Below are 23,981 nucleotides of genomic sequence, written 5' to 3'. Positions count from 1 at the left end.
AAACAAACTTTCCATCATGTTATCATCTCACTTTTAACATAATGAAAACATAAACACATAAATAAATATGGATTAATGCATACTAATTAATATTTAACTAAATCAATAACTCACTACAAATATTATTATCTTAATTTTAACTACATAAAGACAAACAATTGTTAATTGAGCATAGTTTCACATGTCACTTAGCTATTTGGTACATCGATCAATATAGATTATTACCAAAAGTCTAATCCTTCGTATAAATATATACATTCACTCACCTGCACTCATATATTCCGGAAACTCCGGCGTGCATGGCTTCCAAGTCCAGAACCCGCATGAAAGATGGCTCCTCAAACGAATGTTCATTTGCGAGTGCATTTACGACATCTGCCACATTCGAAGCCATCACCCCGTCACCTTGATCTTTGTCTTCGTCTGGAGCAACAACTTCGTAATTGCTTTCAAACTCTTCCTCACTGTCACTATTGTAATCTTCCCGTTTAATATTTTGGTCAGCTTCAGATTGTTCGAATTCAACGTACAACTCGATGACCGATATCTGAGCGCGAGTTTCAATATACATTAAAAATATCTCTTGCATACTCGCTTCATCGGTTACATATTTGGTTTGAAATCGCATGAATCCACCAAATAACGGTATGAGATATCTGTATAAAATACATGATATTTTCCTTGACATCTCAGAATTTATCTTCTCACAAATAACACATTTTAGCTCTTCAAATGAGATTGTAAATGAAATAACAATATCTAATGGATTCTCGCAACTAAATCTCACTCCTTCAGATGTTTGTAATAAAATCTAACCAAAATAATATACTCTTAGCGGAACTCTATCATCCATTTCTCACACTCTCATAAATATGAGCTTCACTATCACATTCTTTAAGTTCATACGAAATAAGAGAGATGCAAGAGTTGGGGGAAGAAAAAGAAACAGAACAAGAAGAAGGAGATCTGAGAAGTTGCATCCGAGTTTCCCCCTCCCACACACACACATATAAATCGGACCCATCGATTAGTATTAGCCGAATTAAATAAAATATTCATCAAGCAACTCAGACCGTCCGAGTTTAATTTAAAAAAAAATACACACTAATCGGACGGTACGATCAGATCCGTCGAAATTCAAAATCTCCCACCAACCAATTCGAACCGTCCGATTGGTGGTCAACTATTTTCCTAACAAAGAAATCGTACGGTCCGATTTCTCCCTGCTATTATTCAGAAAAACCTGTCCCACACCTGTGTACCCCATAACCAAGCACAACTTACACACTGGTGGCATATCGAAAAAAATGAGCTACAAATTTACCATAAAAAAAAAACAAATAAAACTAATTGTATACCCATAAAAAATGAAATACTCTTGACAAAATTATCCAAATCCTGAAAAATCATTTAAAATTTTTAAATTACCCTCTAATCTAACCTAATCTCAACTCTAATCCTATTCCACCCCAATTACCAATCTAACCCCCACCACCAATCCTATTTTACCTTAACACGGCAGTTACCTATAAATTGAAAGAACCTTAACAATGTTATTGGCTACTCCCTATTATAAACACTAGGCTTCTCTACTTTCGACACATCAGAAATATTCTCCAAAGATTTTGCATTCGAATATGTAGTTGCAGACATAATCCAGCTTAAATTCCTAGGTTTGGATGTGAAACAATTACGTTCTCTATAATAAAATCCTAATGCAATGATCTTATTGATAAGCCTCCTGCCAAAACTCATTCAATCAATTCGAATCCCGAGATGCAGTGTCAAAGAAGGAAAAAGAAAAATAATACGAAGAACCATTTAGATTTCATTGTAAAGATTTAGTAGGGTTTGGGAAAAGACTGGAACTTTGGTGGTAGAGAGAGAAAGCATAACCTATCGCTAGGTCGATGAAGGAGATATCAGGAGCGAGAGTGAAAGTGCATTTATTGAATATTAGAGTTTGCTCGGAGAGGAGGTGATTTTTCTCACGGTGGCCATTGATAAGTCTCTTTTTGGTTGCCCACGGTATCCCTCAACCCGACAGGTCAAGGATTAATCCGTCGCGGATCGGAGCTCCATTTAAGGGTCTGCCGCTGGCCAATTGGTTGCTGCATGCACAAGGCGGAATTCGAACTCCCGACACTTGCTTAAGCGGACGAGTGAGCTGACCACTCGACCAACCAAAGTTAGTTCATTGATAAAGTCTCTAGTGTAGCCCAACAATACCATTAAAAACTAGTGCAACACTTTTCTTATATAATGACACGCATTTTTTAAAATTTAAATATAAATAATTTATAATTTATTTTATTAATTAGAGTTCTTTATTTTTAAAAATTAATTTATTAAAAATAATTAAATTAATTTTTATAATTATTATCATTTGAATTTAGATAAATTAATATTATTATATAACTTTTCTATAATAAGATATTTTATATAATTAATTTTATGATAATTAGAGTTTAAACAAATTAGAATTTTTATTATAACAAGATATTTCGAAAAAGAATAAAATTATTATTATTTAAATATTTTTTTTATCCATTTTGATTAAAATAAAGTTTAGTTAAAATTATTATTATTGAGTACAAAATCCGCCGATATGAGTAAATATCGGTATTTTTCGGCGAGCTTAGTTTTGATAATGTTTCAGCATATATCTTTTATCATTATGTTACTAATGTCATTTATATTAGTAACTCATACATATTTATCCATATATATATATATATATATATATATATATATATATATATATATATATATATATTATTACTTGTGTTTTAATATATCTAACTTTTATAGTTATCTGTTTACGATATTTATAACTTGAACTATTGAGTCAGCAGCTTAAACTAGTGACACGTACACCGTCCCTTGACACCTAGCCTTCTAATTCATTATATTATCATCTTAATCATCTTAATCTTCTTCATTCCATGAATCATTAGGAAAAGAAAGAAAGAGAACCTGAGAGAAGAATGTGATTCCGTGGCCCCTCCGAGCTTTTGAGTTTGATTTCTTGTGATCTGTAACTCCAATAAAAAATCTAATCCAATTAAAGTGTTCGTATCTTCCTGCTCTTCATGTTGACATCACTTTTGTTTGGAAAAAATCGCCAGAAGGAGCCGCTAAACCTTCCATAGCCACAATCGTGAGGAGCGTCGCCGTCGAGCTGTCGCGAGAAGAGTCAAACGAGATAGAGAGAGGACGCAATGGAGAAGAGAGGAAAGTGTGGTGGTTTTCTTCACCGCTGTTAGAGCCACCAGAGCCATTAGAAGCCGCCGCCGTTGCTGTTTGAGGCTGACCGGAAGAGTGGAGGTGACAATGGCGCTGCTGCGTGTGACAACAAGCGGCTGCGCTGCCGCCAAAGCTCTTTGTCCCTGTTGTTGGGCAAGAGAAATAAGGATTTTAGATGCGTTTGGTTTTATGGATTCGACTATTCGAGGTAGCTAGGGGAGCTTTTCTTAAACTTATTTTACTTTCACAAATTGTTACAAGGCGATATTATATGAAAATATATATTTTTATGATTTTCGTTAATTTTATGGATTGAACTGAACTGTTTTGGATGGAGGTGAATATTTATCTGTTTGATTTGGTTGAGTTAGTGATTGTTGGATTGGTCTCCGGATTGTGTTAAAATGATTATCGAGTGTTTGAACGTGTTTTGATAATTGCGGCTGAATTATTATGATTAATGGGATTTGTTGTTTGAATTTTGGATTTTTGTTAGTTTCCTCGAGTTGAGTTGTTATGAAAATGAATTATTAGAAATCTGATTCGTATGTTTTATTGGAAAAATGATTTGATATTGAAAATCATTTGAGATTTGGTAACGATTTGACATTGGAATAAGTTTGGTTATAAAAAAAGATTTGATATTTAGAAGTTTGAATTTTATTTGATTGAGAAATGGTTTGCTTGGGAACCTTGAAAGGTGGCAAAGTCCAAGTTTTAGGGGAGGTGCTTTTGAAATTTTTATAAAACTCTGAGAGTTATGTATTTTGGGGTTTTTAAATGGAATTAAAGAATGGATTGTTGAAGTTGATTTGAGATTTTCAGTTTTATGAAAGGAAAATTGATTTGAATTATTTTTAAAGTGAGAATTTGATATTTGAAACACCTGGGCAGTACGTAAGGATTGTGGTTTGTCCCACTTGCTCTGGGTTAATGATTCAAACTCCTAGGTAATATGCAAGGGTTGTGGCTTAGTCCCACTTGCTCCCGTCAAGATTTTAAAAGATTGTGGTTTAATGTGAATTTTCACCTAACAAGGATCGTGGTGGTGTACCGCTTGTCCAGTGTCGCAATGTCTGTGGGGATCGTGGTGGTGTACCGCTCACAGATGGTGGGGATCATGGTTATTTACCCCACGGGTGTGTGTTTTTCAATTGAAAATCTTGCGAGGATCATGGTGGTGTACCGCTCGCAATGGTGGGGATCGTGGTGGTGTGCCGCCTATTGGTTTTCAAGAGGATGATATCCGGGTTAGCTACTGGATGTGTCAGATTCTGGCAAAATAACCGACACGTGAGCTCACGGCCAGTAAGATAGACATACATCATACTGCATTTGTTTGCTTTGTCTGGGTGTGCTTAAGTGTTTTAGTTTGCCTATCTGATGATTTCTGTCTAATTATTATTTGTTGTACTTGTTGTAATTACTTTCTGATTGTGTTTGCCTTGCATTGTTTGTGCTTGTGATTGATTCTGTTTTGGGTTTGAGTTTTGATGGAGATTTGTTTTGAATTGGGCCGGAGTTCAAGTTGATTTGATTTGGGCCAGAGGCCGTGATTGGTTGGATCAACGATAAGTTTTAGTTAAAATGGTTTCTTAGTAGGCGGTGAAATGTATGTAATGTTATTTTGCGTGAAATTTTTATAAGAAAATATGAGTTTTAAATTTAGATTATGAACTGACGAATCAATGCGATTGAAAATAGTTTTATTTAAAATATCTTCTTATAACAATTCTTAAACTTTCTACTGAGAACCAGCGAGGATGATGTTCTCACCCCCTACAGACTTCTCTTTTCAGGATGGACGAGGAAGCTTGCGAATTTTTTTGTTAAACTCTTAGATATGCTATTTTATGTTGTATACATGTTATAGATTCCCCTTGATTTTATTATTATAATCTTGTAAGAGGGATAGGAGTTGTATGTTTTGTATGTATATTATATTTATAAGCTACTTATGTAAGAAGTTTTCTATATATGTATATGCTTGTTTGTTTTCAAGATAAATTATTTTTCAATTTTTTCAAAAAAAAAAAAAAACAATGATACAATTTTTTACTATTAAATGGGAGATTTTAGTGCAAAATGTAGCTATGGATTGTAGCAATGGTTCACATGAATTTTGTAAGAGTTTGTAAATTGTTAATAATGTTAATGAATAACAATATAAAAGGCGAGGTAGGAATAGTAATTATGACAGTGGTGGTGGTAGTTGTGGCGGCGGTGGTGGTAATGGCGGCGGCAGTGGTAGTGGTGATGGTGGAAGATTGGGGGTGGAGTAGAATTAGATTTGAGGTTAGGTTATTATAGGTTAGAGAATAATTTGAAAATTTTTAATGATTTTACAGGGTTTGGATAGTTTTGTCTAGGGAATCATCTTTTACGAGTATAAAGTTAATTTTGTTTTTTCGTGAGTAGAATTGTTAGTTTCTGAACATTCGTAATTAGAAATGGTAGTTTATCCATATTTAAAATATCCAAAATATTCCTATTTATAAGTGAATATTTAATTAAAATAATTTCATTAAATACAAAATCAAGAAAGAAGAATACTCGTGTCATATAAAAGTTATTCAAAATAAAAAAATTCAATTCATTTCTACCCATTAATTAAGGGCATTCTAAATTAGAGAATTGAGATTCAAATATAAATACAAATGAATTCTTTTCCTAATGAAATAGGGTTCTTTTTTCATATTAAAAAAAATTTCAAACGCATTCTAAGAGTGACAGTAGTGAAGCTATAAGAAGGAGTGATGTCGTGAAAAATTGGATTAAGATTTTAAAAAAGAAACAAAACAAAAAACAGACTTATGTATTGAACAACATCATTTGATTGTTTTTTATTATTTTTTCGAACAAACTTATCCAACGGTTCCAAAATAAAGGTGGTCCAAATAATGGCCTGACTTGGCTAGATGATTGGTTTTTTACTGGAACTGGTTAGGTCAAGCCAAGTTTAATAACACTAGTTATATGCACCAACTTTTATACCAATAGATAATTTTTTTAGTGCTTGCTCTAGTGCCTATATGTAGTTGCCTAATTTACTAAAAAAAAGAATAAATATTAATATTTAATTTAAAAATTATAAAAATAAATATTTTTTAAATATTTAAAATTACAATAAAAAGTAAGTTCGGTAAATTCGACACCAAATTTATAGATACTAAAGAATTTGCCAATATTTTTTGTTTGACATTATCCAATTTATCCTATTTGATCCTATCCTGTCATACCGTATGTAAATCCTGTCTCACTTCTACCTACGAATATTGAAAAGTCATACTCTAATCCCGCACATCAAGTATTTGTCCCTGCCTTTATTCATTCTACTCGAATGTATATATGCCTCTTGTTGAATTTAATTTTTTCAAGAATTGAACTCATTAATTTGGAATTAAAATGTTTGATTCGGACAATTTAACTATATATCAGAAATTGAATCCAATTCGATTTAGTTTACAAGTGTAATTGCTAATTTTCAAAACCCCTACAAAAATCAGAAAAATATTGTTGAACTGAATATGAGCAAAAAGTTGAGAAATTTTGCTCCAAAACAATATCAAAAAAATGTCAAAATAATATTGTTTTGGTCTCAAATGACGAAATAAGCCTAACACTCATGCCCCATATTTAGGAACTCTGACACTATTTGAACTTGTGGGTACTGTCCTATCCTAATACAAATGAGACGTCTAATATAACTTAATTCTAACTGAGAAATTTCTTCTTCCGCGGGCTCTGGATTTAATGAAAAAATGGATATCTCCACCATTGTTATACCAATTGAGACTGTGAATTCTAACTCTGGTTTCTGGATTTTGCGAATTCAAACTCTGGCATGTGCTTAAGTTGGATGAACTGGGTGTTTCGTGATAGGGGTAAAGTTTTGAGCTAATATATGAAGGTTGGAAACCAGTCGGAGAGTAGTAGAAGTGGTGATGGCAGTGGTGGTGACCGTGATGGTGGTAGTTAGGGATGAAAATTGTGGTAGAGTTTGGAATTAGGGAAGTGGTGGTATGAAGTAAAAAGAGAAGTTAGAGTTAGGTTATATTAGAGGGTATTTTGAAAATTTCAAATAATTTTTTAAGGTTCAGGTAGCTTTACTAGCAAAAGTCCATCTTTCATGGTTAAAAATGGTAGCTTTGCTTATTCGTGGGTAGATTTGTCAGCATTCTGAACTTTCATGGATAGAAATAATAGTTTATTCTTGTGCCATATTTTCTGTAACACCCTAACTACCAAAGCTCACACTTCCGGCTGCGCGACTCTGATAGCTCGGACATTACGATGACACTTATATTATTTAATACTAAAATATGAGCCTGTTTAAAACTTTAAACCGCAGTAGCGCTCCCAAAGATACTTTCGTTCGACAACGTACATCCATAAATACCATACAACTTACAAAACTCATAAAGAGCACATCCATATATATACATACATATATATAAGTAATATTACAAACATAATCCAATACAATTCCTATCCCTCTTACATATTATATCAAGATAAAGGCGAGGGTGCAGCAAACCATAACTAAAACAATACAGAGCATCATAACAACAATTAAATAAGCTCTTCGTAACTTCTGCGCCCATATCCTGAAAGGGGAAAAATGTAGGGGGGTGAGAACATCATCCTCGAAAGGGTTCTCAGTAGAGGGTTTTTGGGAATTACTGTAATAGGATACATGAAGATAAACCGTACCAATGATTAATAACCATCTTATGCCTCTTTTCAAAAACAACCGTTTACAATAAAAGAGAAATCTGAAATCCTTTTTCTAAAAGAAGAAACTGTTCATTTAAAACAATATTCAAAAGCATTTCAAAAGGTTTATCTATGCTGAACCAAATTAGCCTTTCACGCATTTCCAAACCATAACCACAATACCGAAACCAACCATCGGTCCATCTCAATCCAACCACGGCCCTAGACCCAAACAATCCAACCAACAACCAATCACCACAATCCAACAGAGTCCCAGATGCAAACACAGGAAGGAAGTTCAAGCACAAACAAACAGTTATTACAAGTAGAACAGTTAGCAATTAATCACATAGGCAAACCAAGTATAATATGCACACCCAACCAATGTCACACAAATGCATATGATGCATGCCTGTCCCTAGTGGCTGATGATATCATCTGTCGGTTATAGAGCCAACCCGACAAGTCCTGGTAGCTAACCATTGGACTGTCCCTCTGTCGTGCATCCCCAACTCGAGTTATACTCATCATAAACTTGATCATAATCATGATCCATATCCATCACCCTCACTGGTGAATATTTATCCATCACCATCACTGGTGAATATTTATGGGGGCGAGCTCATCCGGGCCTTTCACAGTGCCCGGCCACACTTACGACATTGGGTTAACAGAGCTTCGAATCTCAACCTGGAGCACATGGTGGCTAGCCATTGCTACTAACTACCCAGGGAAACCCTCATCTCCAATAGTGGAAGTGCAAAAATCACAATTATCAATAATTCAGCATATACATGCATTCATTCTCATCCATGGATCAACATCCATCTCAGCCATCCGGCTTACGGTTCAGTACAGAACCAGCCAATATTGATAATCACACACAGCCATTCCGGCTCACGGTTCAATCCAGAACCAGTCAATATTCATAATCATACATAGCCATTCCGGCTCGTAATAAAACAGCACTTCCACATTTAAAATCATCAAATTCATGAAATCGGCATTTAAGCCATAAATCATTTTCTCAATTCATTTCACTTTGAAATCAAGTTTCAACTCTTTTCAGCCTTGGCTTTAAAGATCTCATTTCTCAAATTATCTCAGGCTCATAAGCCAATTTTACTCAAGGAAAATTCCCTTTTTGAAATAAGCCACTCTCGGCTTCCTCTTTCCAAAACTTCCAAAACCATGGAAAGTTAAAGATTTATTTCAAAGTATTCAAAATCACCCATACAACAATGGGATTTCATAACAAAAGTTTCTCGGCAGAGTCCCAAGTCTTTAGGAGAGAATAACATAACTCATTTCGCCAAATTCATTTAAAATCATTAAAACATTGGCTTTCTGATTTGAGTAAGCAAATAGGATCTAAGCCGAACCGAGTCATGTAATCATTTACTTCTTTCACAGCCGCTTCCTTTACTTAGGCAAAACCAACTTCAACCCCCATGATAAATTCTAGAACGTTTCAACTGTTCAAAATTGTTTTAGTCTTGCAAGAATTCAGAATTCAAAGAGTACTTAAAACCTTTCTCAAAACATTTCAAAATGAAACTTGTCAATAGACATTCAGGTTCTTTCAAAGTCATTGAAACTTCTTTAATTGAAACCCCCAAGTCAAATTCAAAGGCATAAACCCTTTTCACATCCAAACAGCTTTAAAACACAAGTTTCATCTGAATAACCTTCTCCTGAAAGAGATACAATGCCTTTCTTAAGAAGCAAGACTAAATCACAATTTCCTCTTTATTAATTCATTTCGAAAGCATGAATCATCCTTTTCTCGATAATTCAAATAAAATAGTAGAAGTCTTTAACTCATCATTTTCCAAACAACATTTCAATAAAGACTCGGATTTTATAGAAATTTCGGCAGCACCTCCCCTAAAACTTGGACTTTTGCCACCCGGTTCGGGTCCCAACTAAACCGTTTCTCATTCCTTTTCAACAGCTCAAAACCAGAAATCAATTCAAAAGCAAGCTAAATCCAACAGTCGCCTCAATGGCATACCTCAAGGAAACCATTTCAAAAATCAACTCAATATCAACCGATTTAACTCATTTATAAAGCTTTAAAGAATCGGTTCAGCAATAAATCATTTATCAAAGCCAGAGCAATTAAAGCAACCCAGGCTGAATTTCAAGAGCATTCTATCTTTCACATCATCAAAATAATTGACTCAATTCAAACCAATCCTCAACGGATTAAACTCATTTCAAATATTTAAAGAATCAACTTCAAACATTACATTTCACAAGCCACACAACAATTCAGCCAAACCAACATCCATAGTCATTCGAGTCAATCAATTGATACATAAGGCAGATACAATCACCAAGTACACAATATCTCACATCAGTACCCATATGTAATAATTCCAATAATAAACTATAGTTTTTGGAAAGCGCCCCTACCTCAGCAAGCAAAACTTAACCCAAGCGTGTCAACTGAGCTCTTTTCGCTCTGCCCAAAATCACCGGCATTCAGAACCCGGCTCGGCTTGTTCTCTCAAGAGCAGAAACAGCTACAAGCGGCATAAGCAAACCGGATTCTAACTCCTAAAACCATTAACATCGCAATTACTTTATTACACAGAACAGAGCACTAACGCAGGGCTTTCGAAAGTCGAAATACTCACTGAAATAACAAAATGAAGCAGGCGCAGCTCCTTATCAACCCGGCAGTGGCTCCGTCAGTAACCCCAAGTGACAATCGCGAGCAAAAACACCGGTGACGGTAACTGTAACAACCACGCGGCGTTAACAACCTTTCCGGAATTCCAACAGAACAGAAACCAAACTCAAAAATCTTACCGGCAGTGGAGCACGGTGGCAGCAGGGTCTCAAGTGGCAAAAGCTGAGTTCGGAGCTCCGGCAGTGCTCCCAGAGGTCACAGAACCACTCCCGACGGTCAGAATCACAGAGACGCAGCCCCCTTCTCCGGCAGTGACACCTGCTGCGGCCGAAACCCCTTTCTGACTGCGGCGCCGGCGACGCGAGCACTGCTGGGCATGGTGGCTGAACCCCAACTCAGCCTCTGATCTCTCCGTCTTTCCTGCTCGGTGTGACTGGACAGCCGTTCTCTCAACAGCACGGTGGCGGCAAACCCTGGCAGTGGCAGCGGCGGCTCAGCAGGGACAGGTTCCTGTGGCGGCAGCAGTGGCGCGGCCTCCTCTCCCCTGCGTCGTTCCCTTCTCCACGGTGGAACCCATCAGGGATGGCAGCAGCACCAACCGCGGCGGGTTGACTGCGACAGAACCCTTGGTGGCGACAATGGCGAGGTGGCTGAGCTTGTGAACGACGGCGGCGCAGAGGCGGTTTCTTCCCCTCCCGTGCGTGCCAGTTCCTCCCGCCAGCCTCTCTCTTCGTGATCGCAAGGATGGCGGCGACGCGGCATGGACGCGGTGACAAAGGCATGGCTGGCCGGCGATGAAGACGATCGGCACGATGACGGGCTCGGCGGCTAGCTCCAGGGCGGTGGATAGATGGTGACAAGGCTTCCCCTGCCTTATTTCTTCCGGACCTCTTTCCCCCTTTCTCCCCATTCGTTTCTTTGTTTCTTCCTCAGCAAACACAAAGGAAACTCTGCGTGTTTTGCCGCTGTTGAGAGCAAGGAGAGGTTGGGGGTGTGGCTGAAGGGAACCGGGTCATGGGTTAGGTTTCAGGGTTAGGGTTTCATTTTCAAAATTAGGTTAGGGGTAATTTGGTAATTTCACATAAAGTTGGAAATAATATAGTAATTGAAACCCAAATTAAATCCAACACTAACTATATATAGAAAATACTATTTGCTCACCAAATTCACAAATTATTTTCCGTAAAATGCCCAAATCAAAATAATTAGGGATAATATAATTAAACCATTTATTTTCCAAAGTATCAGTATTAATATATTAAAATATTAATTATTTAATCCAAATCATATAGAAATTGTGAAATTGGATAATAATCATAATTTATCTCAAATTCAATAAATCAAAACTTGCCTTAATTATCCTTAATAAAATAATCTCTGAAATTAAGGTTATAAATACATATATGATTTGAGACTTGATCATGATAAGATTTTTCAAAAGTTCTGGGTCTTACATCCTACCCACCTTATAAAAATTTTTGCCCTCGAAAATTGATACAAAACGAAAGAAATCTCATAACAGTTCATCCTTAAACACATTTAAGGAAGAAGCAAAATATCTCAAAATATAAACATATATACGGTTCTCAAATACTTTGATTGTCATATGCATAAGGATGCCAAGGTAGAAGTGTGAGTGCAAAGCAAACGCTACAAGGTAGGCTCAATGCAAAAGGTGACATGGGTCAAGCATGTGATAGTAAGGTAAGGCAATGAAGGCTATAAAACAGGATGGGGTTAGAACGATGTGCTCAACATTCGCACACTAATCTCATATCAACCTCAAAGTTTCAACTTTCCAACTCCATTAAGCACCTTTCAATCCCCTTATCCGATCACAAGCCTAACAACCGCAAATCCGTTCGCAAGGAACAATACACCCATAACTCATGACGTTGCACACTTACCGCTTCAACTTCCGTATACACATATCACGTCTTAAAGCACTAACGCATCGTGTTACTACGTCTATAAGTCGCACGTGATATCAAAACAATTCTCGAGTCTACTCAGAAGGATACCAGATTTAGAACGGAGAGACAATTGTCAAGGGTAATACTTATAGATTTAAGGGAATGTATCCAACTCCCAGACAAACAAAGACGCGCAAGCAATGAAGTTTGCTAGAAATAAATCAATTGACAACTTCAAAGATAACCCTTGGATCAAAAAAGTTCAACAAGATCAGTAGGAAGAAAACCAGCGCATCAGTTTGAAACAAACTCAAGCTAAGTCGAAGAAGTATAAGGTTTACACAAGAGAATATTTCAAATCCAAGGCAAAGCTCACATAACTCAAGAGCATGATTAAAATTACTTCCAAATACATTGTTCATGAAAGAGTCGAAAACTTGCGAAAAAACCACTTCGCAGTCTAAAAGAAAGGTTAAGTAACAACATCCTTCAAGAGAGTAACAAAAGCATAATCGTGTCTTTGCTTTAATGCAAATTTATGTTGAAGTAGACTTTGTAGAGTTCTAAAACAAAATGCACACAAATTTGACTAATAGCTAAAATATTTCCTCAAATATTTTAGAAAGATAGTTAGGTGCACAACCTAACCAAAAGCAATTCATAAAACTCGGGAGGGAAATCAAATGCTTGTTCAAAATTCTCAAAATTTCATATTCAAACAAGCGTGTATAACATTTATAGCAAGGATAAAAAGAGGAAGTTAAACTTTTTTTTTTTTTTTTTTTGGAAAAGAAATTCCGAGGTAAAAATTTGCTTAAAATTTGGTAAAGGAAATAAGTGGTGCGTTACAATTGAACAGATTTCCACTAAACAAGGAAGCTCTTCAAAACTTTATTTAAAATAGCACATGCCCACTTCAAAACAACTTTGCCAAAATTTGAACAATGGTTTCAATCATAACCAGGCAACAGAAAATAAATTCCGTTTAGTATTCCTTCAAAGAGAATTCAAAACTTCTTTAGAAAAATTCAAGACAAGACTCCAAAGTGTTCTTGAAATCACCATCTCAGAAGAACATTCAAGAAGTTTAAGATGTACTAAAAAGGAGTCAAGCCATACTAGAAAGGATCTTAAATTAAAGTAGTTCAAACAAGATCCACTAGACATGAAACATCAAACAGGTCTTAAATTGATCCAAAAGAATACAAAAGTCATAGAAAAAGATAACTCAATCATTTGTAATTTCTCAAGGATAAATTTCTTTTTTTTTTTTTTGACTAAAAACTCTTGTAGAGATAATGAGAGGACAAACGATGCACTAACTTGAAACGAATCAAACTGATTCATATATGAATGAGATTCACCAGAGAGGACAAACCAAGATTAATAGCAATATTCACAAGATGTAAAAGATCAGTTAAAAAAAAACAAAGTCAAGCATGACATTCATGGAGATGGAAGGCTTAAGGAAGACTTTCGTCCGTTCGTAAGAAGAAAGCCATGAGTCCAACATTTTCAAAAGAACAACAATGGCATAAACCATATAGCATGCTAAATCAAACTCAATTCAAAATAAGTTAAGTAGAGCTTATCAAACGAAACTCAACCGAGACAAAAGTGGTAAATCCTTTCTTTTCAAAATTTTGAAAAATATTCAAATACATAATCAAATGAAGATGTGCCTTGGAACTATAATAAAATTACTAGAAGGTCAAATTGTAATTTAAAGTAAATGCAGTTCCATAAACCAGTAAAAGTACGGTCGAGGTATTAGGAATAAATAGTTGTTAAACTGTATAAGAAATCTTCAAAGTTCCACATATAGATAAGTGTATATCTAGTCAACAGCAATTTTTATAAAAATCTCAAATTTAGCTGTAATCACTGTCAAATAAGAGGAAAACTGAATCAACAAGTTCTCTAAGAATGAACTCGGAACCCAGAGTTAAAAGTCACAGCACATTAAGACAAGTTCAAGACTATATCAAAGAATACTTGAATCAAGAAGAACTCAAACAGAGGAAGACAGATGCATCAAGGATTTCAAACAAGCATATGCACTTAGGATCAAACAAGAATACATATGAATAGAGGAATAGAGTGGAACATCAAACTACTTTTCAAGAGGAGTAGCAAACAAGAACTTCAAGTTAGGATATGAAAGAACAGGTCGACTCGAACAAAATTCAAGACACACAACTGAATAGCCTCGAGAAATAGTTTCTAGCGTTCCCAAAACCCGCGATTCGCTTTACTCAAAACTCGTATATCATCTATGATAACCCATTAGTGCTCTCATATACATAATTCTCTAGTATTAAGCCGGCCAAACTTAATATCAGGAATTATGCAACGCAAGACTAACAGCGTTAATCAATAGACCGTCATGTGCATAAAGCTCTAATTCTCGTCTTTCGACAAGACCTAATGCATGACAAACACTCAGAGTATGCAACTGAAGCATAGTCAGTCCATTCCTCAGGCTCTACAGGAAGAACTGCTCTGATACCATAATGTAACACCCTAACTACCAAAGCTCACACTTCCGGCTGCGCGACTCTGATAGCTCGGACATTACGACGACACTTATATTATTTAATACTAAAATATGAGCCTGTTTAAAACTTTAAACCGCAGTAGCGCTCCCAAAGATACTTTCGTTCGACAACGTACATCCATAAATACCATACAACTTACAAAACTCATAAAGAGCACATCCATATATATACATACATATATATAAGTAATATTACAAACATAATCCAATACAATTACTATCCCTCTTACAGATTATATATCAAGATAAAGGCGAGGGTGCAGCAAACCATAACTAAAACAATACAGAGCATCATAACAACAATTAAATAAGCTCTTCGTAACTTCTGCGCCCATATCCTGAAAGGGGAAAAATGTAGGGGGGTGAGAACATCATCCTCGAAAGGGTTCTCAGTAGAGGGTTTTTGGGAATTACTGTAATAGGATACATGAAGATAAACCGTACCAATGATTAATAACCATCTTATGCCTCTTTTCAAAAACAACCGTTTACAATAAAAGAGAAATCTGAAATCCTTTTTCTAAAAGAAGAAACTGTTCATTTAAAACAATATTCAAAAGCATTTCAGAAGGTTTATCTATGCTGAACCAAATTAGCCTTTCACGCATTTCCAAACCATAACCACAATACCGAAACCAACCATCGGTCCATCTCAATCCAACCACGGCCCTAGGCCCAAACAATCCAACCAACAACCAATCACCACAATCCAACAGAGTCCCAGATGCAAACACAGGAAGGAAGTTCAAGCACAAACAAACAGTTATTACAAGTAGAACAGTTAGCAATTAATCACATAGGCAAACCAAGTATAATATGCACACCCAACCAATGTCACACAAATGCATATGATGCATGCCTGTCCCTAGTGGCTGATGATATCATCTGTCGGTTATAGAGCCAACCCGACAAGTCCTGGTAGCTAACCATTGAACTGTCCCTCTGTCGTGCATCCCCAACTCGAGTTATACTCATCATAAACTTGATCATAATCATGATCCATATCCATCACCCTCACTGGTGAATATTTATCCATCACCATCACTGGTGAATATTTATCCATCACCATCACTGGTGAATATTTATGGGGGCGAGCTCATCCGGGCCTTTCACAGTGCCCGGCCACACTTACGACATTGGGTTAACAGAGCTTCGAATCTCAACCTGGAGCACATGGTGGCTAGCCATTGCTACTACCCAGGGAAACCCTCATCTCCAATAGTGGAAGTGCAAAAATCACAATTATCAATAATTCAGCATATACATGCATTCATTCTCATCCATGGATCATCATCCATCTCAGCCATCCGGCTTACGGTTAAGTCCAGAACCAGCCAATATTGATAATCACACACAGCCATTCCGGCTCACGGTTCAATCCAGAACCAGTCAATATTCATAATCATACATAGCCATTCCGGCTCGTAATAAAACAACACTTCCACATTTAAAATCATCAAATTCATGAAATCGGCATTTAAGCCATAAATCATTTTCTCAATTCATTTCACTTTGAAATCAAGTTTCAACTCTTTTCAGCCTTGGCTTTAAAGATCTCATTTCTCAAATTATCTCAGGCTCATAAGCCAATTTTACTCAAGGAAAATTTCCTTTTTGAAATAAGCCACTCTCGGCTTCCTCTTTCCAAAACTTCCAAAACCATGGAAAGTTAAAGATTTATTTCAAAGTATTCAAAATCACCCATACAACAATGGGATTTCATAACAAAAGTTTCTCGGCAGAGTCCCAAGTCTTTAGGAGAGAATAACATAACTCATTTCGCCAAATTCATTTAAAATCATTAAAACATTGGCTTTCTGATTTGAGTAAGCAAATAGGATCTAAGCCGAACCGAGTCATGTAATCATTTACTTCTTTCAAAGCCGCTTCCTTTACTTAGGCAAAACCAACTTCAACCCCCATGATAAATTCTAGAACGTTTCAATTGTTCAAAATTGTTTTAGTCTTGCAAGAATTCAGAATTCAAAGAGTACTTAAAACCTTTCTCAAAACATTTCAAAATGAAACTTGTCAATAGACATTCAGGTTCTTTCAAAGTCATTGAAACTTCTTTAATTGAAACCCCCAAGTCAAATTCAAAGGCATAAACCCTTTTCACATCCAAACAGCTTTAAAACACAAGTTTCATCTGAATAACCTTCTCCTGAAAGAGATTCAATGCCTTTCTTAAGAAGCAAGACTAAATCACAATTTCCTCTTTATTAATTCATTTCGAAAGCATGGATCATCCTTTTCTCGATAATTCAAATAAAATAGTAGAAGTCTTTAACTCATCATTTTCCAAACAACATTTCAATAAAGACTCGGATTTTATAGAAATTTCGGCAGCACCTCCCCTAAAACTTGGACTTTTGCCACCCGGTTCGGGTCCCAACTAAACCGTTTCTCATTCCTTTTCAACAGCTCAAAACCAGAAATCAATTCAAAAGCAAGCTAAATCCAACAGTCGCCTCAATGGCATACCTCAAGGAAACCATTTCAAAAATCAACTCAATATCAACCGATTTAACTCATTTATAAAGCTTTAAAGAATCGGTTCAGCAATAAATCATTTATCAAAGCCAGAGCAATTAAAGCAACCCAGGCTGAATTTCAAGAGCATTCTATCTTTCACATCATCAAAATAATTGACTCAATTCAAACCAATCCTCAACGGATTAAACTCATTTCAAATATTTAAAGAATCAACTTCAAACATTACATTTCACAAGCCACACAACAATTCAGCCAAACCAACATCCATAGTCATTCGAGTCAATCAATTGATACATAAGGCAGATACAATCACCAAGTACACAATATCTCACATCAGTACCCATATGTAATAATTCCAATAATAAACTATAGTTTTTGGAAAGCGCCCCTACCTCAGCAAGCAAAACTTAACCCAAGCGTGTCAACTGAGCTCTTTTCGCTCTGCTCAAAATCACCGGCATTCAGAACCCGGCTCGGCTTGTTCTCTCAAGAGCAGAAACAGCTACAAGCGGCATAAGCAAACCGGATTCTAACTCCTAAAACCATTAACATCGCAATTACTTTATTACACGGAACAGAGCACTAACGCAGGGCTTTTGAAAGTCGAAATACTCACTGAAATAACAAAATGAAGCAGCCGCAGCTCCTTATCAACCCGGCAGTGGCTCCGTCAGTAACCCCAAGTGACAATCGCGAGCAAAAACACCGGTGACGGTAACTGTAACAACCACGCGGCGTTAACAACCTTTCCGGAATTCCAACAGAACAGAAACCAAACTCAAAAATCTTACCGGCAGTGGAGCACGGTGGCAGCAGGGTCTCAAGTGGCAAAAGCTGAGTTCGGAGCTCCGGCGGTGCTCCCAGAGGTCACAGAACCACTCCCGACGGTCAGAATCACAGAGACGCAGCCCCCTTCTCCGGCAGTGACACCTGCTGCGGCCGAAACCCCTTTCTGACTGCGGCGCCGGCGACGCGAGCACTGCTGGGCATGGTGGCTGAACCCCAACTCAGCCTCTGATCTCTCCGTCTTTCCTGCTCGGTGTGACTGGACAGCCGTTCTCTCAACAGCACGGTGGCGGCAAACCCTGGCAGTGGCAGCGGCGGCTCAGCAGGGACAGGTTCCTGTAGCGGCAGCAGTGGCGCGGTCTCCTCTCCCCTGCGTCGTTCCCTTCTCCACGGTGGAACCCATCAGGGACGGCAGCAGCACCAACCGCGGCGGGTTGACTGCGACAGAACCCTTGGTGGCGACAATGGCGAGGTGGCTGAGCTTGTGAACGACGGCGGCGCAGAGGCGGTTTCTTCCCCTCCCGTGCGTGCCAGTTCCTCCCGCCAGCCTCTCTCTTCGTGATCGCAAGGATGGCGGCGACGCGGCATGGACGCGGTGACAAAGGCATGGCTGGCCGGCGATGAAGACGATCGGCACGATGACGGGCTCGGCGGCTAGCTCCAGGGCAGTGGATAGATGGTGACAAGGCTTCCCCTGCCTTATTTCTTCCGGACCTCTTTCCCCCTTTCTCCCCATTCGTTTCTTCCTTTCTTCCTCAGCAAACACAAAGGAAACTCTGCGTGTTTTGCCGCTGTTGAGAGCAAGGAGAGGTTGGGGGTGTGGCTGAAGGGAACCGGGTCATGGGTTAGGTTTCAGGATTAGGGTTTCATTTTCAAAATTAGGTTAGGGGTAATTTGGTAATTTCACATAAAGTTGGGAATAATATAGTAATTGAAACTCAAATTAAATCCAACACTAACTATATATAGAAAATACTATTTGCTCACCAAATTCACAAATTATTTTCCGTAAAATGCCCAAATCAAAATAATTAGGGATAATATAATTAAACCATTTATTTTCCAAAGTATCAGTATTAATATATTAAAATATTAATTATTTAATCCAAATCATATAAAAATTGTGAAATTGGATAATAATCATAACTTATCTCAAATTCAATAAATCAAAACTTGCCTTAATTATCCTTAATAAAATAATCTCTGAAATTAAGGTTATAAATACATATATGATTTGAGACTTGATCATGATAAGACTTTTCAAAAGTTCTGGGTCTTACATTTTCTAATGGAGTGAGGTGGGATTGTGACCAATATGTAACCGCTCTTGTGTGTGTTTATATATCATCTAATATTTTAGAATACCTATAATTTTTCCAATATAAACAAATTTACAAGCAAGGTATAATATTATAGAGTATTTATATTTTGAAAATATTAAATGTTTGATATATATATAGAATAAATTACTATTTGTACCCATAAAAGATACAGACGTTGACAAATGTACTCATATAAGAATAAAATGACAATTGTAATCACGGAAGATGGCATTCGTGTGCCAAAAGTACCCGGACGTTGGTTATGCAATTGGTCTTTTAGGATACTTTTGGCATAAATAAGCCTTCTTCTATGGTTACAATTGCCATTTTATTCTTATATAGGTACATTTGTCAGTATCTGCATCTTTCATGGGTACAAATAGTAATTTATTCTATATATATATATATATTCCTTTCATTTACAAGCTTTAAAATGAAACACGAAATTATCATAATATTTATACATAAAAATTAATTAGTCATTTAAATAAAATACATATTAAAATAAAAAATTACACATTAAAAATATATAAAACAATCTACATAAATATATATAATCATATTATAATTCATTTGGTAGTTAATTTTTAACATATATATAACATTTTTAAACTAGAATCTCTATAATAATCTCTTTTAATATCCTTCCAAATCTCTCCATACTAACATACACAAAAATAAACTCACATTTTTTAATTTTCTCACTCTTTCATTTCTTGTTCCTATATTTAGTTCATAACTTTTTAATGTGTATATGAATTTTGTTTATATTTCATTAATTACTTTCAGATGTTATATATTTTCCTAATTTTTTTCACTTGTTTTTCGTTTATTATATTAATTCCATTCATAAGTTTTGAATGATGATGAAGAAATGGTGAAAAAAAAACAAAGAAATAGGAGAAAAGAATCATAATGGAGTAAATTGCAAGGTGTGAGTATGCAAAAAAGTTAAGAAAAAAATTTAAAAGAAAGTTCTATGTGTGGATGGTATTAAACATCTATACTAATGGATATTACGTATGTATAGTGATTGGCAAACATGTTTGGAGTAGGACAGACCTGCAGGTTCGATATATGTGACAGCTTGTCCAACAATAGCAGTTTTTTTTTTCAATTCCTCTGCACAATGTATGGTGGATTAGATGGCTAATGAAATGGTAAAATGGATAAAGAAAGCAAGAGGATGTAAAATAAAAACATAAACCCTAAATTGTGTATTGTGAAGCATTATATGATGATTACGCCAAAATCGAAAATCATAGAACCTAAACCTGAAAAAAACATTAGGCCTAAACTATAAAATCTAAACCAGAAATCATAAACCTTAAACTCTAAGTTCTAAAATATTTAAAAATATATTTTGGTATATTATTTATGTATTATTTCTATTTTTGATTTAAAGCATGCATTGTCTGTTTTTGTTATTTTGAATTTATTATGTAAGTATGAGTTTTTAATAATTTAATAAGTAAGAAAATATATTTGAATATGTAAAATAAAAAAATAAAATAATATAAAATAATTGTTTAAATTAACAAAATTTTGGATAACAAGAGGAAGTACTCGTAATAATTCTAGTAGTAGGGTTTTAGGTAGAAGAATTTAGGGTTGCAAAGGGTTATGCATTCTTATCCTTAGTGGGGCAATGCATAACAGTATTTGTAGTTTTATTTTAAATTAGTAGTGAAGATATGTGATATGGTGAGTGTATAGTGAACTTTCTTGAAGATATGATCCGCTCGACAACATGATGACTTACTCTTGTAGGGTAGGGGTGTGCATGGGTCGGGTGAAACCGGGTTTGATGTGACCCAGACCCGACCCGAAATATATACCGGGCCTATTTGTTAGACCCGAACCCGACGCTAGACCCGATGAAACCTATACACTTTCGGGCCACGATTATACCGGATAAAAACCGGGTGAAAACCGGGCCGTTAACATTATATTACCTTGATACCTTATTGTAAGTTAGCATGTAAAAATATCCAAATTTCCAAGACTCCAACCATTATTTGACATGGTAAAATTCACTTAGAAAAATATAATAAGAACTAACTCTTCTCTAAAATTAAAGTATAACCATAATCAATACTAATATTGCCTAATAACACCAAATATTTAAATCAATACAAATAACACAAGATTATGCATTACTGCATTAGTCTAAAGTCTTATGCATTTTAAACATAAAACATTAACTTATAGTCTTATATATAATGAGTAATAACACAAAATATTAAGGTTTACAATACTTAAATTTTACATAATAATAGCCATCATCCATCATTAATAACACAAAATATTAATTGTGTGATGACCGGGCCACCGGGCCGATTTCGGGTGACCCGAGCTATGGCCCGGACCCGACCCGAAATAATGACCGGGTCTACTTTTGAGACCCATACCCGACCCTAGACCCGATGAAATCACAACAAATTAGCCCCTAAAGTGTTCGGGACCGGGCCGGGTCTTCGGGTCGGGCCGGGCCATGCACACCCCTTAAATTCTAACAACAAAAGTTTTAAAAATACCCTTAAATTTTATTTTTTCAATTTTGTCCTAAAAGTTTTTTATTTGCATCAACTATACCCCTGTCCGCTAATTTTTCAAAAAATTTAGGACCAATTCAATAACAATTTCATAAAAATAACCTTCAACACAAGCAAATCAAGCATAATTTTCATACATTTTTGTTGGATTGGCTTTAAATTTTTTGAAAATTTAGCTATCGGAGTATATTCGATGCAAATCGAAAATTTTTAGGACAAAATTGAAACAAAATAAAACTTAAGGGTATTTTTGAAACTTTTGCTAAACTTTAAGGACAAAAAATATACTTTACCCCCTTTTTTGCATTCTATTTGTATAGATTGGCGTTATAACAACGTCCTTCCTATTTTAATAGGTCCACTAATGACTGAAAAATTTTAGGCTGGTAGATGAGGATCATATTTCAGAAGATTTACACTATGTTCGGATTGAGAAAAATGTTGCGAACAGAAAAATGATAGAAAGAAAATGAACGCAAAAATTTATTTGATCTTGTTTGGATATAAGAAAAATAAGATAGAAGAAAAACTTTTGTGTGAATCGCACCAACAATTTTTTTTCTCTATCACAAACAAGAAATAAAAAATATTATTTTTATTTTATTTTTAATATTATCTTTAGTTATGCTATTATTAAGAATTATTAATATAACTTAAATTTTCATAGTTTTAGTATACTATAAAAATAGAAAGTCCCGTTTAAACATTACATATATCAGATGAATAACGTAAATCAAATATTTAAAAGTACGATATTTTATAATATTTATGAAAGACACTAAAAAATAAATAAATAAAGATATTTAAACTTTTTTTCTCATTTATGTTTTCTTTATCTGAATAAAGATATCAGTATCAGTATTAGTATTATTGTTGTTGTTGTTGTTTACAATTACTATTATTCTTGTGTAAGGAAGTGGATAGTCACCTGAGGTGTGGGTGCGACTCGTGCGGGTGTGGGGATGTATCTTATAGAGATGGGTTATAAGATGCCTTTATTATGAATTAGGGTCGGATGTGAGAGAGGATATTAGTGGTGTCAGCGTTGCTTCTTCCCCCACTCCTCTTCTAATGTACATTTTTCCTTTTATGCGCGAGTGGTGATGAGTATTGAGGCTTGTCATTTTTCATTCTATGCGGTGCGCAGGGTCATGTTCCTGGCATTTATATGACATGGCAAGAGTGTGACCAACAAGTGAATGGCTACCTAAATAGTGAACATCGTGGCTTTCGTGATTTGGATGAGGCTGTGGCATGGTTGTGCAGCGCTGCAGCTCCTCCTGGCCATCAACCAACACCAACCTATTCAACCGATAAGAAGAAGACTGTCTAGATTATTAAAAGGGACTTTCTATTCAATCCCTTCATCTCAGCAAGTATCTTCGGGAGTAGTGGCAACCAATAGCCAGCACTATGGAGGTGGCAACAACCCTGATGGAGAGGGAGGTGAGATGTTACAATTTTTTTAAAGCTTTTACCAAGATTTTCATATAGGAATCTTTTAATACCGGAGGGAGTGTCATGTTATTCATGTGCATAGGTAATAGACAATGCACATTTGGGTTGTGTAGTAGGGGAGCCAGTGACAGAGAGTGAGTTCATGCATGTCGAACACATGGAGCTCATGTTAATGCGAGCATACTCATTCTTCCATATTGGTCCCCAAATTTTTGTTCCTTAAGAAATCAACTCAAAGGATGGTGACGTGCTTTTTGGGTTCACGGTGGTTCTTTCCCACAACGGTAGAGGTCT

The sequence above is a fragment of the Arachis hypogaea genome, chromosome 19, assembly GCF_003086295.3.
Source record: "Arachis hypogaea cultivar Tifrunner chromosome 19, arahy.Tifrunner.gnm2.J5K5, whole genome shotgun sequence".
NCBI classification, from domain to species: domain Eukaryota; kingdom Viridiplantae; phylum Streptophyta; class Magnoliopsida; order Fabales; family Fabaceae; genus Arachis; species Arachis hypogaea.
This window is presented reverse-complemented; position numbering follows the sequence as displayed.